Raw genomic sequence first — 16,213 nt, forward strand, 5'->3', positions numbered from 1 at the left:
TCCTGATCCTCTTGGTCCTTCAGGCCTGGGTACTGCAGATCACCTCGGTGAGCCTAATAGAGCTACACCTCTGTACACAAATTTGTCACAGCATTTATCACACTGCAGGACAACTGTCTGTTTCTTTCTGACTCTGTCAATCAACTGTGAGTTGATGAAGTCAAGGGCTGCACCTGTCATTTGGGGATCCTTAGGGTCTTATGTACTCCAAGCATATATAATAAATATTTATGGAATGAATAAATGGACTGGGATACAAATTAACATCTGATTTCAAATCCATGCTCTTTTCGTGCAACATCACATGCTATTGTTTGCGAATGAGTACGCTCATTCATTCAATAAATATGTAATGGGTATCTACTTTGTGCCAGGCATTTTGCTAGCACTATCTTCTGAATACATTTCTATTTCCCTTTTAGCTGCTTTCTTTTTTATTTTATTTTTTTTTTGAGATGGAGTTTCGCTCTTGTTGCCCAGGCTATGAGTGCAGTGCAGGCTGATCTTGGCTCACTGCAACCTCTCTGCCTCTGTCTGCCACCTCCTGCCTTAGCCGCCCAAGTAGCTGGGATTACAGGCATGTACCACCATACCTGGCTAATTTTGTATTTTCAGTAGAGACTGGGTTTCACCATGTTGGTCGGGCTGGTCTCAAACTTCTGACCTCGGGTGGTCCACCCGCCTCTGCCTCCCAAAGTGCTGGAGTTACAAGTGTGAGCCACCTGACTCGGCCTAGCTGCTGTCTCTCCAAAGCTTGTTTTTTTTTTTTTTTTTTTTTTTGAGACAGATTCTCACCCTGTCACCCAGGGTCGGAGTGCAGCGGCTTGATCTTGGCTCACTGCAACTTTCGCTTCTGTCTGGTGATTTTCCAGCTCAGCCTCCTGAGTATTGATTCAGGTGCACACCCACCATGCCTGGCTACTTTTGTATTTTAGTAGAGACAGGGTTTCACCATGTTGGCCAGGGCTGGCCCCAGCACTCCCGACCCCATGATCCACTTGCCTCGCCTCCCAAAGTGTTGGGATTACAGGCATGAGCCACTGCACCTGGCCTTCATAGCCAAAAAAATTCCTGAGACATGACCAATTCAGAGGCTGCAGGCGGGTGGCTCACTTGAGTTCAAGACCAGCCTGGCTAACATGGTGAAACCTTGTCGCTACTAAAAATACAAAAAATAGCCAGGTGTGATGGTGGGTGCCTATAATCCCGGCTACTCAGGAGGCTGAGGCTTGAGAATGCCTTGAACCTGGGAGGCGGAGGTTGCAGTGAACTGAGATCATGCCATTGCACTCCAGCCTGGGTGACAGAGGGAGACTTTGTCTCAAAATATATAATTAATTAATTAAAAAATAAAACAAAATAAAATAAAATAAACTCTGAGCCAGGTCTTGTTCTGTTGCCCAGACAGGAGTGCAGTGGTGTGACCACCACTCACTGCGGCCTCCACTTCCTGGGCTCAAGAGAATGAATTTCCTGCATTGGCCTCCCAGGTAGCTAGGACTGCAGGTGCATTGTACCACACCTGGCTAATTTTGTTTATTTTTTGAAGAAACAGGGTCTCACTATATTGCCCAGGGTGGTCTTGAACTCCTTGGCTCCAGCAATCCTCCTGCCTGGCCAGACTCACATTAGTCTTCTAGTCCTATTCCTGACTCCTTTCATACTTCTGAACTGTTCCTAACTGCTGTTCCTACTTGCTATGTTTGCATTTGCTATCTGGCTGACCTCACTCAAGTATCTATCAAGCCAAATATCCAGTCTGGGCCTGTTATGTCCTGTTTAGCCTCCCATATTCTGGCACAAACACTTCTTTGAACAGGAGGAGTTCCTTTCTTTTGAGCCTTATAATCTGGTTTTAATCTTCTTTCTTTAAATTTACCACCAATCTCCTATGGTCTATTGAATTCAATGGGCTTTCTTTCATGTTTCTCCCAATCAACCATCCTCCCTTCTGCTTTTGACCTCCTAACAACTACTTTCTCTTCTTTGAAACTTTTTCTCACTAACCTCTATGATGTTACGTATTCTCGGTTCTCCATTTGTATTTCTAATAGGTCTTTGTTTCTTTCTTCTCTAATTGATCCTTCTTTTTTCTAGGCCCATGAGTTAGGAAAAACTACGAAAACTCTGGAAACTGTGGGGTTTTTTGTTCCCAAATGCTCCTTTTTTAAAAAATTTTGAGACGGAGTCTTGCTCTGTCACCAAGCCTGGAGTGCCGTGGTGTGATCTTGGCTTACTGCAACCTCCACTTCCTGGGCTCAAACAAGCCTTGTGCCTCAGCCTCCAGAGTAGCTTGGATTACAGGCGCCCGCCACCACACCTGGCTAATTTTTGTACTTTTAGTAGAGACAGGGTTTCGCCATGTTGGTCAGGCTGGTCTCAAACTCCTGGTCTTAAATGATCCAGCTGCCTTCGCCTCCCAAAGTGTCGGGATTACAGGTGTGAGCCCCCACGCCCGTGACCTAAACTTGATCTTAACCTTCCTACCCTTCTTTCATGTTCTTCCCTAATGCTTAATTTCTACATGAGGCTCTGGTAAAAAGTAAAAATGTCTAATATTTTAACATCACAGTTCACAGTTTATATGCTTCATTTCGTTTACCCTCATCTCAGTATGTGAATGTCTCCAAAATCTACAACTTTAGTTCCAGGAAATCTTGCTGTTCTTTTTATTTTTATTTTTTTAATTTATTTTTATTTTTTGTAGATATGGGGTCTCACTATGTTGCCCAGGCTGGTCTTGAACTCCTGGGCTCAAGGGATCCTCCTGCCTCGGCTTCTCAAAGTGCTGCAATTACAGGCATGAGTCACTGTGCCTGGTCAAATCTTGCTGTTCTTAGTAGTCACTCTTTGTTATTTTTATTTTTTTGAGACAGGGTCTCACTCTGTCACCCAGACTGGAATGCAGTGGTGCCATCATGGCTCAATGCAGCGTCAACCTCCTGAGCTCAAACAATCCTCCTGCCTCAGCCTCCTAAGTAGCTGGGACTAGAGGTACACACTACCACACTCAGCTAATTTTTATTTTTATTTTTTGTAGAGATGGAGTCTCACTGTGTGGCTCAGGTTGAGTAGTCACTTCTGATGCCTCTGCAGATTACATTTCATTCTGTTCCTTTCTCTGGACTCCCACTGTACTTGCCCAGACTTCTATCAGGTAACCTATGACAATACCATGCCTTTGCATTCACATGACTGTCTCTCCCCTACTACACCATAAGCTGTATGTTGTGTAGGTTTTTCTACCCCAACACTCAGCATCTGTCCTGGTCATAATGTGTGCTTAACAGCCGATGAAAGATTGAAGAATTTTCCCAATTTCCCAATCTTGAATTCCAAAGTCACTGTGAATCCTCCTCTAAATCTTTCTAGTCACCAAGTCTTGTAGATTTCTTATGTCATGTGTTTCTTGATGCTGTGTCTTCTCTTCTGTTACTGTCACTACACTCACCCAGGATCCTACACTTTGTACAACTGCAGCGTCCCCATCTTGGCCTTCCTGCTCTTCGTGTTTCTCTTGTCAAATCAGTCCCATGTTTCTTCTGCAAGAATAACCTAAAGGTGCTATTTGTATGAAGGCTAAATTTAAATTCCTTATTCTGATACTCAGGACCCTGCCATATCTCCTGCAATTTCTCCATTCAAAACCTGAGTTTTCTTTCACCATTTTTTTCTTATTGTCATCCAGATACCAGAGAGACACATCTTTTCCTCCTTCTTCTCTCCTGTTCTCCATTTGTTTATATTCTACTCTTCCTTTAAGGCCTAACCCAAATTTCACTTTCCCCAGGAAGTTTTTGATTATTTTGGTCCCAGCTGATGCCTGTCTTCTTTGACTTATTTATTTATTTATTCATTCATTCATTTATTGAGACAGAGTCTTGCTCTGTTGCCCAGGCTGAAGTGCAGTGGCATGATCTTGGCTCACTGCAACCTTCACCTCCTGGGTTCAAGCGATTCTCATGCCTCAGCCAACCGAGTAGCTAGGACTACAGGCGTGCGCCAGCATGCCTGGCCAATTTTCAGTAGAGACAGGGTTTTGTCATGTTGGCCAGGCTGGTCTTGAACTTCTGGCCTCAAGTGATCTGCCCGCCTTGGCCTTTCCAAAGTACTAGGATTACAGGAGTGAGCCACTGCACCGCGCCTGTCTTCTTTGACTTATTACTATTTCTTTTTTTGGAGACAGAGTCTTGCTCTATGCCCTAGGCTGGAGTGCGGTGGCGGGATCTCAGCTCACTGCAACCTCTGCCTCCAGGGTTTCAAGCGATTCCCATGCCTCGGCCTCCTGAGTAGCTGGGATTACAGGCACCCGCCACCACCCAGCTAATTTTTGTATTTTTAATAGAGGTGGTGTTTCACCATGTTGGCTGGGCTGGTCTTGAACTCCTGACTTCAGGTGATCCACCCGCCTTGGCCTCCCAAAGTGCTGGGATTACAGGTGTGAGCCACCACACCTGGCATGACTTATTGTTATTTATTATTATACAATTTACTGTTGGAGCATAGTTGGGCATTTAGTCATCTGAGGCAGAGATTGGCAATTTATGGCCTATGAGCCAAATCTGGCCTGCTGCCTGTGAGCTAAGAATGGTTTTACATTAATATTAAACATTTTTTAAGGAAGAATATTTTGTAACACATAAAAATTACATGAAATTTAAACTTTAGTGTCCACAAATAAAGTTTTACTAGAACATAGCCACAGCTATTTGTTTACATATTGTCTATGTCCTCTTTCTTTCTTTCTTTCTTTTTTTTTTTTTTTTGAGATGGAGTCTCACTCTGTTGCCAGGCTGGAGTGCAGTGGCGTGATCTCAGCTCACTGCAACCTCTGCCTCCCTGGTTCAAGCGATTCTCCTGCCTCAGCCTCCCAAGTAGCTGGGACTATAGGCACATGCCACCACACCTGGCTAATGTTTGTATTTTTAGAAGAGGCAGGGTTTCACCAGGATGGTCTCGATCTCCTGACCTCGTGATCCACCCCCCTTGGTCTCCCAAAGTGTTGGGATTACAGGCGTGAGCCACCGCGCCTGGCCGTCTATGTCCTCCTTCAAGCTATAAAGGGAGACTTAAGTAGTCTTGACAGAGAACATATGTGGCCTGCAAAGCCTAAAATATTTATCATCTGGTTGATACAGAAAAAGGTTACTGATCCCTGATCTCAGATCTTGAATTCTCTTAATAATCTTCATAGCTGTTTAAGAACTTTGGAAAGGTCTGCTTCACTATAGATGAGCTTTTGACGCTAATTAATGGTTCATTAGAACAGTGGGGGAAGTTGGAGTAGTAGGTTTTATAGAGTGTGTAGGAGCTATCCTAGTTAGAAACTTAGTAACTTAGGCAACTGGATTCCCATTGGAAAGTGAGAGTCAGAGGATTTCAGGTGGATGAGGGAAAAGACGTGATCTTTTTTCCATGTTCTCTTTTTCTGACTTAGCAGAGGAAATGTAAAAGCAAATGGGATCTAGCTACAGAAAGGACTATTTGAGGTCTTACCTGAATCTGGTTGTTGAGAAGAGATCAATGGTTGCTGACTGAGAGAAGCTCTACTATTAATGACACAGTTATAACAGGCAATGAAAGAAATCATCAAAAGGGTATAACTGCTAAAGCTGAAAGTGGCCTTGGCTGACTGAAGCTCTAAGTAGGCTAAGAGGTTTTACAATGCCTAGGAGTATTATAGGCATGATAATTTAAAGGATTTCTTTTTTTTTTTTGAAACGGAGTCTCGCTCTGTCGCCCAGGCTGGAGTGCAGTGGCCGGATCTTGGCTCACTGCAAGCTCCGCCTCCCGGGTTTACGCCATTCTCCTGCCTCAGCCTCCCGAGTAGCTGGGACTACAGACGCCCGCCACCTCGCCCGGCTATTTTTTTGTATTTTTTACTAGAGACGGGGTTTCACCGGGTTAGCCAGGATGGTCTTGATCTCCTGACCTCGTGATCCGCCCGTCTCGGCCTCCCAAAGTGCTGGGATTACAGGCTTGAGCCACCGCGCCGGGCCTAAAGGATTTCTTTAAAGAAGAACAGAAAGCTAGATATTTAGATAAACAAGAATAGCAACTGAAGTTATCGGAAAGTTCATGACTTTTACCAGGTGTTCTATTTCTTCTCATCTTCCCCAATCATATTGTTTCCTTAAAATTATTTAGCATAGGAACTTTTTTTTTCTTTTTTTTGATATGGAGCTTCACTCTTGTTGCCCAGGCTGGAGTGCAATGGCACGATCTCAGCTCACTGCACCTCTGCCTCCCGGGTTCAAGCTATTGTCCTGCCTCAGCCTCCCGAGTAGCTGGGATTACAGGCATGCACCACCACGCCCGGCTAATTTTGTATTTTTAGTAGAGACGGGGTTTCTCCATGTTGGTCAGGCTGGTCTCAAACTCCCAACCTCAGGTGAGCCGCCTGCCTTGGCCTCCCAAACTGCTGGAATTACAGGCGTGAGCCACTGCGCCCAGCCCACAGCATAGTAACTATTTAGTAACAAATTATATAGATCGGATTGTGGGGCCCATCTTTCACATCTGCCGCATACACTCTGACAGAGTCCACTTGGCTAGTTTGGGTACTCAAATATGGACCACCAGATGGTGAGTTGCTACCTGAAATGTGTGAAAAAACAAGCTAGGCTCTAGGAGACAGGACTTGCATATTTTAATGGAAATGATAGGTGCAAGGTCTTAAGAAGTGTCTTTTTAAAAACAGCTTCACAGCCTTGACACAGTGGAGAGCACATTGTCAGACTGAGATTGAATTAATAAACAGTTGTAAATTAACTTTTGTGGGGCATCATTTACCTATTCAAGGGGACACTGGAGACCTTCATTTTGTTGGAGCGAGTTTTTTGTTTTTCACATTGTGTGGGAGGTAGTGAGAAGTGAAGCCTGCTGGACTTCTGGGTTGGGTGGGGACTTGGAGAACTTTTCCGTCTTACAAGAGGATTGTAAAATGCGCCAATCAGCATTCTGTAGCTAGGATTGTAAAATGAACCAATCAGCGGTCGGTAGCTAGCTAGAGGTTTGTAAAATGGACCAATCGGCACTCTGTAAAATGGACCAATCAGCAAGACATGGGTGGGGACAAATAAGGGAATAAAAGGTGGCCACCCCAGCCAGCAGCAGCAACCCATTTCGGTCCCCTTCCATGCTGTGGAAGCTTTGTTCTTTCGCTCTTCACAATAAATCTTGCTGCTGCTCACTCTTTGGGTCCATGCCACCTTTAAGAGCTGTAACACCGTGAAGGTCCGTGGCTTCATTCTTGAAGTCAGTAAGACCAAGAAAACACCGGAAGGAACAACTCTGGACACATCTTGGCAACCTAGATGGGACTATTGCCAAGTGGTGAGTACCATTGGACCCCTTTCACTTGCTAGTCTGTTCTATTTTTCCTTAGAATTCGGGGGCTAAACGCTGGGCACCTGTCGGCCAGTTAAAAGCAACTAGCATGGCCCCCGGACTAAAGACACGGGTGTCAGGCTTTCTGGAAAAGGGCTCTCTAACAACCCCCGACTCTTCTGAGTTGGGAGCATTGGTTTGCCTGGAACCAGCTTTCACTTTTCCTGTACTTCTGGGCTGAGCCAAGGGTCCACAGAGAGGAAACCCATTCAGGTCCGGGTTCCTGACAAAAAGTTAGTTGACCCTGTAGCCATGAGCCGAACTGTCAAAGTCACATTGCCCAAGCAAGACCCGTCCATCTATCCTGTCTATCCTGACCCTTGCCTCCTGGGTTCTAACGCCTGTCAGACAACTTCTTCCCGTGTGTCTTCTCTGAGGCTAGTCCCACTTCTAAAAATTACTCCCTGCCTCTGGTGCTTTTCTAGTTTCTCCTATAAGAATGACTTCTAGTATAAATTTCAGGACTCAGTTCCTTTCTTTAGGCACCCAGGCTCACCAATTAGACATAATTTTTGCCCAAAGCCATGTCAGATGGGAAGACCAACTATCCTTTTAGGATCCCTCCTCAGACAAGCGGGCCTAACAAAGGCTATTCCTAAAGCTAGGATATGGGGAGCCTCAGAAATGATATCCTTCCTATTCATATGATGAGAAGTGAGGACAAAAGGCGTCACTCTTCCAACCCTGGAGATCCCTTTCCTCCCTCAGGGTATGGCCCTCCACTCCATTTCTGGGGCATATCATCTTTATAGGACAGGGGTAAGGTCCCAATACTACCAGGAGATAACACTTAGGACTCTAACAGGTTTTTGAGAATGCGTTGTTGGTAAAGGCCACTAAATCAGATTTTTCTTGGTCCTCTTTGTGGTTTAGGAGGAAAACTAGTGTTTCTGCCGCTGCGTCGGTGAGCACAACTATTCCAATCAGCAGGGTCCAGGGACCATTGTGGGTTCTTGGGCGGGAGATGAAAAACAAACCTTTCAAATGGGAAACACTCAGGCATCAACAGGCTCACCCTTGAAATGCATCCTAAGCCTTTGGGACCAATTTGACCCTCAAATCCTGAGAAAGAGGCAGCTCATTTTTTTTCCTGCACTATGGGCTGACCCCAATATTCTCTCTCTGATGGGGAAAAATGACCACCTGAGGGAAGTATAAATTACAATACTATCCTGCAGCTTGACCTTTCCTGTAAGAGGGAAGGCAAATGGAGTGAAATACCTTATGTCCAAACTTTCTTTTCATTGAAGGAGAATCCATAACTATGCAAAGCCTGCAATTTACATCCCACAAAAAGACCTCTCAGCTTACCCCCATAGGCTAGCCTCCCTATAGCTCCCCTTCCTACTAATGATAAGCCTGCTCTAATCTCCCCTACCTAGAAGGAAACAAGCAAAGAAATCTCCAAGGGACCACAAAAACCCCCAGGCTATCAGTTACGTACCCCTTCAAGCTGCAGGGGGAGGGGAATTTGGCCCAACCCAGGTACATGTCCCCTTCTCCCCCTTTGATTTAAAGCAGATCAAGGGCTGGACATGGTGGCTCATGCTTGTAATCCCAGCACTTTGGGAGGCTGAGGCGGGCAGATCACCTAAGGTCGAGAGTTTGAGACCAGCCAAGCCAACATGGAGAAACACCATCTGTACTAAAAATACAAAAAAATTAGCTGGGTGTGGTGGTGCATGCCTGTAATTCCAGCTACTCGGGAGGCTGAGGCAGGAGAATCGCTTGAACCTGGGAGGCAGAGGTTGTGGTGAGCTGAGATTGCACCATTGCACTCCAGCCTGGGCAACAAGAGCGAAACTCCATCTCAAAAAAAAAAAAAAGCAGATCAAGGTAGATCTGGGGAAGTTTTCAGATGATCCTGATAGGTACATAGATGTCCCACAGGGTCTAGGGTAAGCCTTTGACTTCACTTGGAGAGATGTCATGCTATTGTTAGATCAAACCCTGGCCTTTAATGAAAAGAATGTGGCTTTAGCTGCAGCCTGAGAGTTTGGAGATACCTGGAAAGGGACAAATTCCCTATTGATCAGCAAGCCGTTCCCTGTATAGATCCCCACTGGGACCTTGACTCAGATCATGGGGACTGGAGTCGTAAACATCTGCTGCTGACTTGTGTTCTAGAAGGACTAAGGAGATGATGTCCATCATAACCCGGGGAAAGGAAGAAAATCCTTCTGCCTTCCTCCAGCGGCTATGGGAGGCCTTAAGAAAGTATACTCCCCTGTCACCGGACTCCCTCAAGCGTCAATTGTTCCTAAAAGATGAGTTCATTACCCAATCAGCCACAGATATCAGGAGAAAGCTCCAAAAGCGAGCCCTGGGCCCTGAACAAAATCTGGAGGCATTATTAAACCTGGCAACTTCAGTGTTCTATAATAGGGATGAAGAGGAACAGGCCGAAAAGGAAAAGTGAGATCAGAGAAAGGCCGCAGCCTTAGTCATGGCCCTCAGACAAACCTTGGTGGTTCAGACGACAGAAAATGGAGTAGGCCAATCACCTGGTAGGGCGTGTTATCAGTGTGGTTTGCAAGGACACTTTAAAAAAGATTGTCCAACAAGAAACAAGCTGCCCCCTCACCCATGTCCGCTATGCTGAGGCAATCACTGGAAGGAGCACTGCCCCAGAGGACAAGGTTCTCTGGGCCAGAAGCCCCCAACCAGATGATCCAACAACAGCACTGAGGGTGACCGGGGCAAGTGCCAGCTCATGTCGTCACCTGGGTACATTTAACCATTGTGGGCCAGGAAATTGACTTTCTCCTGGACACTGGCATTGTTTTCTCAGTGTTAATCTCTTGTCCCGGACAGCTGTCCTCAAGGCCCGTTGCCATCTGAGGAATCCTGGGACAGCCTGTAACCAGGTATTTCTCCCCCCTCCTCAGTTGTAATTGGGAGACTTTGCTCTTTTTCTTTTCTTTTTTTTTTTTTTGAGATGGAGTTTCACTCTTGTTGCCCAGGCTGGAGTGCAATGGCGTGATCTCTGGCTCACTGCAACCTCCACCTCCTGGGTTCAAGCCATTCTCCTGTCTCAGCCTCCCGAGCAGCTGGGATTATAGGCCACCACACCCAGCTAATTTTGAATTTTTAGTAGAGACAGGGTTTCTCCATGTTGGTCAGGGTGGTCTCAAACTCCCAACCTCAGGTTATCCGCCTGCCTCGGCCTCCCAAAGTGCTGGGATTACAGGCGTGAGCCACCGTGCCCGGCCAACTTTGCTGTTTTCACATGCCATTCTTGTTATGCCTGAAAGTCTCACATCCTTATTAGGGAGGGACATATTAGCCAAAGCTGGAGCTATTATCTACATGAATGTGGGGAACAAGTTACACATTTGTTGTCCCCTGCTTGAGGAGGGAATCAACTCTGAAGTCTGGGCATTGAAAGGACAATTCAGAAGGGCAAAAAATGCCCACCCAGTCCAAAGCAGGCTAAAAGATCCCACCACTTTTCCTTATCAAAGGCAATATCCCTTAAGGCCTGAAGCTCATAAAGGATTACAGGATATTGTTAGACATTTAAAAGCTCAAGGCTTAATAAGAAAATGCAGCAGTCCCAGCAACACCCCAATTCTAGGAGACTAGTTCAAGATCTTAGACTGATCAATGAGGCAGCAATTCCTCTATATCCAGTTGTACTCAGCCCCTATACCCTGCTCTCTCAAATACCAGAGGAAGCAGAATGGTTCACTGTTCTGGACCTCAAGGATGCCTTCTTCTGTATTCCCCTGCACTCTGACTCCCAGTTTCTCTTTGCCTTTGAGGATCCCACAGACCACACGTCCCAACTTACGTAGACAGTCTTGCCCCAAGGGTTTAGGGATAGCCCTCATCTGTTTGGTCAGGCACTGGCCCAAGATCTAGGCCACTTCTCAAGTCCAGGCACTCTGGTCCTTCAGTATGTGGATGATTTACTTTTGGCTACCAGTTTGGAAGCCTCATGCCAGCAGGCTACTCTAGATCTCCTGAACTTTCTGGCTAATCAAGGGTACAAGGCATCTAAATGAAAGGCCCAGCTCTGCCTACAACAAGTCAAATATCCAGACCTAATCTTAGCCAGAGGAACCAGGGCTCTCAGCAAAGAATGAATACAGCCTATACTGGCTTATCCTTGCCCTAAGACATTAAAACAGTTTCAGGGGTTCCTTGGAATCACCAGCTTTTGCTGACTATGTATTCCTGGAGACAGTGAGATAGCCAGGCCCCTCTATACTCTAATCAAGGAGACCCAGAGGGCAAATACCTATCTAGTAGAATGGAAACCAGAGGCAGAAACAGCCTTCAAGACCTTAAAGCAGGCCCTAGTACAAGCTCCAGCCTTAAGCCTTCCCACAGGACAAAACTTCTCTTTACATGTCACAGAGAGAGCAGGAATAGCTCTTGGAGTCCTTACTCAGACTCGTAGGACAACCCCACAACCAGTGGCATACCTAAGTAAGGAAATTAATATAGTAGCAAAAGGCTGGCATCACTGTTTATGGGTAGTTGTGGCAGTGGCTGTCTTAATATCAGAGGCTATCAAAATAATACAAGGACATGATCTCACTGTCTGGACTACTCATGATATAAATGGCACACTAGGTGCCAAAGGAAGTTTATGGCTATCAGACAACTGCCTGCTGAGACACCAGGCACTACTCCTTGTGTATTTGAGGGACCGGTGCTTCAAATACACACGTGTGCAGCCCTTAACCCTGCTACTTTTCTCCCAGAGGATGGAGAACCAATCGAGCATGACTGTCAACATCTCTTATGACTGCCAACAAATTACAGTCCAGACTTATGCCGCCCAAGAGGATCTTTTAGAAGTCTCCTTAGCTAATCCTGACCTTAACCTATTTACCAATGGAAGTTCATTTGTGGAGAATGGGATACAAAGGGCAGGTTATGCCGTAGTTAGTGATGTAACAGTACTTGAAAGTAAGCCTCTTCCCCCAGGGTCCAGTGCCCAGTTAGCAGAACTAGTGGCACTTACCAGAGCCTTAGAACTGGGAAAGGGAAAAAGAATAAATGTGTATGCAGATATCAAGTATGCTTATCTAATTCTGCATGCCCATGCTGCAATACGGAAAGAAAGGGACTTCCTAACCTCTGGGGGAACCCCCATCAAATATCACAAGGAAATCATGGAGTTATTGCAAAACCCCAAGTTAGTGCAAAACCCCAAGGAGGTGGCAGTCTTACACTGCCGAAGCCAAAGGAGAAGGAGAGGGGAGAACAGCAGCATAAGCGGCTGGCAGAGGCAGGGAAAGACCAGTAAAGAAAGAGAGAAAGAGACAGAAAGTCAAAGATTGAGAGAGGGAGTGGAAGAGACAGACAGAAAGAGAAAGGGAGAGGGGAAAGACAGAAAGTCAGAGAAGGAAAGAGAGAAAGAGAGAGAGAGAAGTAGTAAAGAAAAAACAGTGCACCCTTGAAGGGGTGGCCAGCCCCTCCACACCTGTGGGTGTTTCTCGTCAGGTGGGACAAGAGACTGAGAAAAGAAAATAAGACACAGAGACAAAGTACAGAGAAAGAAAAGTGGTCCCAGGTGACCGGCACTCAGCATACGGAGGACCCATGCCAGCACTGGTCTCTGAGTTCCGAGGACCGAGGACCGGTGCTGGCACTGGTCTCTGAGTTCCCTCAGTATTTATTGATCATTATCTCTACCATCTCGGAGAGGGGGATGTGGCAGGGCAATAGGGCAATAGTAGGAAGAGGGTCAACAGGAAAACATGAGAGTAAAGGTCTCTGTGTCATAGGTACGTTAAAGGAAAGGTGCTGTGCTTTGATGTGTGTGTACACAAACATCTTGGTGCATTAAAGAGCAGTATTGTCGCTAGCATGTCTCACCTCCAACCCTGAGACGGTTTTCTCCTATCTCAGTAAATAGAACATACAATTGGGTTTTACACCAAGACATTCTATTCCCAGGGATGAGCAGGAGACAGATGCCTTCCTCTTATCTCAACTACAAAGAGGCCTTCCTCTTTTACTAATCCTCCTTAGCTTAGACCCTTCACAGGGTGTTGGCTGGGTAATAGTCAGGTCTTTCCCTTCCCAGGAGGCCATATCTCAGGCTATCACATGGGGAGAAATCTTGGACAATACCTGGCTTTCCTAGGCAGAGGTCCCTGTGGCCTTCCATAGTGTATTGTGTCCCTGGGTACTTGAGATTGGAGAATGGCGATGACTTTTAACAAGCATATCGTCTTCAAGCACTTTTTTTAACAAAGCACATCCTGCACAGCCCTAAATCCATTAAACCTTGAGTTAACACAGCACATGTCTGCAAGCACAGGGTTGGGGCTAGGATTACAGATTAACAGCATCTCAAGGCAGAAGAATTTCTCTTAGTACAGAACAAAATGGAGTCTGTTATGTCTACTTCTTTCTACATAGACACAGTAACAGTCTGATCTCTTTCTTTTCCCCACACACCCTATTCCTTTAGAAGCCAGAGTAAATTTAAAACCTATAATTGATAATTGAAGGTCTTCTCTGTGACCCTATAACACTCCAATACCACCCTGTTGTCAGTGTAAACAACAGTGTAGTCCAAAAGCACTGAGGCCACTGACAGCCCGTAGCCTTCCTATCAAAAATCCCTTAACCCAGTAGGTTTCCTAACAGGGAATCTAAATCTTAATTAATTACCATATAAACGTCTAACTAGACCTACGAAGAACTCCCTCCAGGACGGGATAATAGATGGTTCCTCCTGGGCGATTAAGGGAAAAAGACACAATGGGTATTTGGTAAGTGAGAAGGCAACTCTTATAGAAGCAGAGTTAGGATAATTGCCTAATAATTGGTGTGCTCAAACATGTGAGCTGTTTGCACTCAGCCAAACCTGAAAGTACTTACAGAATCAGGAAGGAGCCATCTATACCAATTTTAAGTTAATATGGGCTGAAGGAAGTCTTATTAATAGCAAAGAATAATTGAAATCCCAAACTTACAAGGTTTTCAAGAAAAGTAGTTTGCTAAAAGTTAACAGTGTAACACGTATTATCCTAACTTCTAATCTTGTGGAAATCAGACCCTATCAGTGCCTCTCAAAGCTTCCATCAGCGCAGAGCCATACAACTAATACCCCTACTTATAGGGTTAGGAATGGCCGCTGCTGCAGGAACCAGAACAGCAGGTTTATCTGCTTCATTATCCTACTACCACACACCCTCAAAGGATTTCTCAGACAGTTTATAAGAAATAACAAAATCTATCCTTACTCTACAATCCCAAATAGACTCTTTGGCAGCAGTGACTCTCCAAAACCGCTGAGGCTTAGACCTCCTCACTGCTGAGAAAGGAGGACTTTGCACCTTCTTAGGGGAAGAGTGTTGCTTTTATACTAACCAGTCAGGGATAGCATGAGACACCGCCTGGTGTTTACAGGAAGAGGCTTCTGAAATCAGACAATGCCTTTCAAACTCTTATACCAACCTCTGGAGGTGGGCAGCATGGCTTCTCCCATTTCTATGTCCCCTGACAGCCATCTTGCTATTACTCCCCTTTGGGCCCTGTATTTTTAACCTCCTTGTCGAATTTGTTTCCTCCAGGATTGATGCCATCAAACTACAGATGGTCTTACAAATAGAACCCCAAATGAGCTCAATAACAACTTCTACTGAGGACCCCTGGACCAACCCACTGACCCTTTGGCTGGCCTAGAGAGTTCCCCTCCGGAGGATACTACCACTGCAGGGCCCCTTCTTTGCCCCTATCCAGCAGGATGACCACGCTAGATAGATGACCCCTACCTAGCGTGGTCATCACCCAATTTCCAACAGCAGTTGGGGTGTCCTGTTTAGAGGGGAGATTGAGAGGTGAAGCCAGCTGGACTTCTGGGTCGGGTGGAGACTTGGAGAACTTTTCTGTCTTACAAGAGGATTGTAAAATGCACCAATCAGCACTCTGTAGCTAGGATTGTAAAACGCAGCAATCAGCACTAGCTGGAGGTTTGTAAAATGAACCAATCAGCACTCTGTAAAATGCACCAATCAGCAGGACATGGGCTCAGACAAATAAGGAAAAAAAAGCTGGCCACCTCAGCCAGCAGCAGCAACCGGCTCAGGTCCCCTCCAAACTGTGGAAGCTTTGTTCTTTCGCTCTTCACCATACATCTTGCTGCTGCTCGCTCACTCACTCACTCACTCACTCTTTGGGTCCAGTGCCACCTTTAAGAGCTGTAATACTCACTGCCAACATTTGTAGCTTCATTCTTGAAGTCAGCGAGACCCAGAACCCACCAGAAGGAACTAACTCCGGACACAGTAGGATTTGATGAATCCTAAAATGTCTTCCAACTCCTAAGATCTATGATCTTCCACATCAAACAGGCACTTCACAATTTCTCTGTTCTTTGCGGAAGAACACTGTCCATTTGCTCCAGTCTCTCTCTTTCTCTCATTCTGTCTCTCTCTCTCTCTTCCCATAGCCTTCCTCCCTCTCTTGTGCTGTTCTCTGGTCCACGGTGCTATCTTACTACAAAATCTTAATCTGCAACATCTCTTGGCTTTACCCCTTTCATTCACTGTTTCCTGCTTTCCGCGTACCCTCTTAATTTCCTTCCAGCTCTTCTCTTTCTCAGACTCACACACTCCTTCCATTCCACTCCCCCCCTTGCTTTCTTCGTGTACATCTCCTTCCTTCCTCTCTTTTTTTGCTCCCCCTGGTTCATTTTCCGTCCGCACATCCCCGATGGTCTCCCCCTCCTTCCCGCTCTCTGTCTTACCCTAGTTTGGAAATGCAGCAGACCTCTAAACCTGCCAGCATTGGATGCAAGAGGCTGTCATGCTACGGTAGGAGGAGCTTCTATTGGTCGGGCTGGAGGCGGGTACCG

This window comes from Papio anubis, chromosome 1 (assembly GCF_008728515.1).
Source record: "Papio anubis isolate 15944 chromosome 1, Panubis1.0, whole genome shotgun sequence".
Lineage (NCBI taxonomy): Eukaryota > Metazoa > Chordata > Mammalia > Primates > Cercopithecidae > Papio > Papio anubis.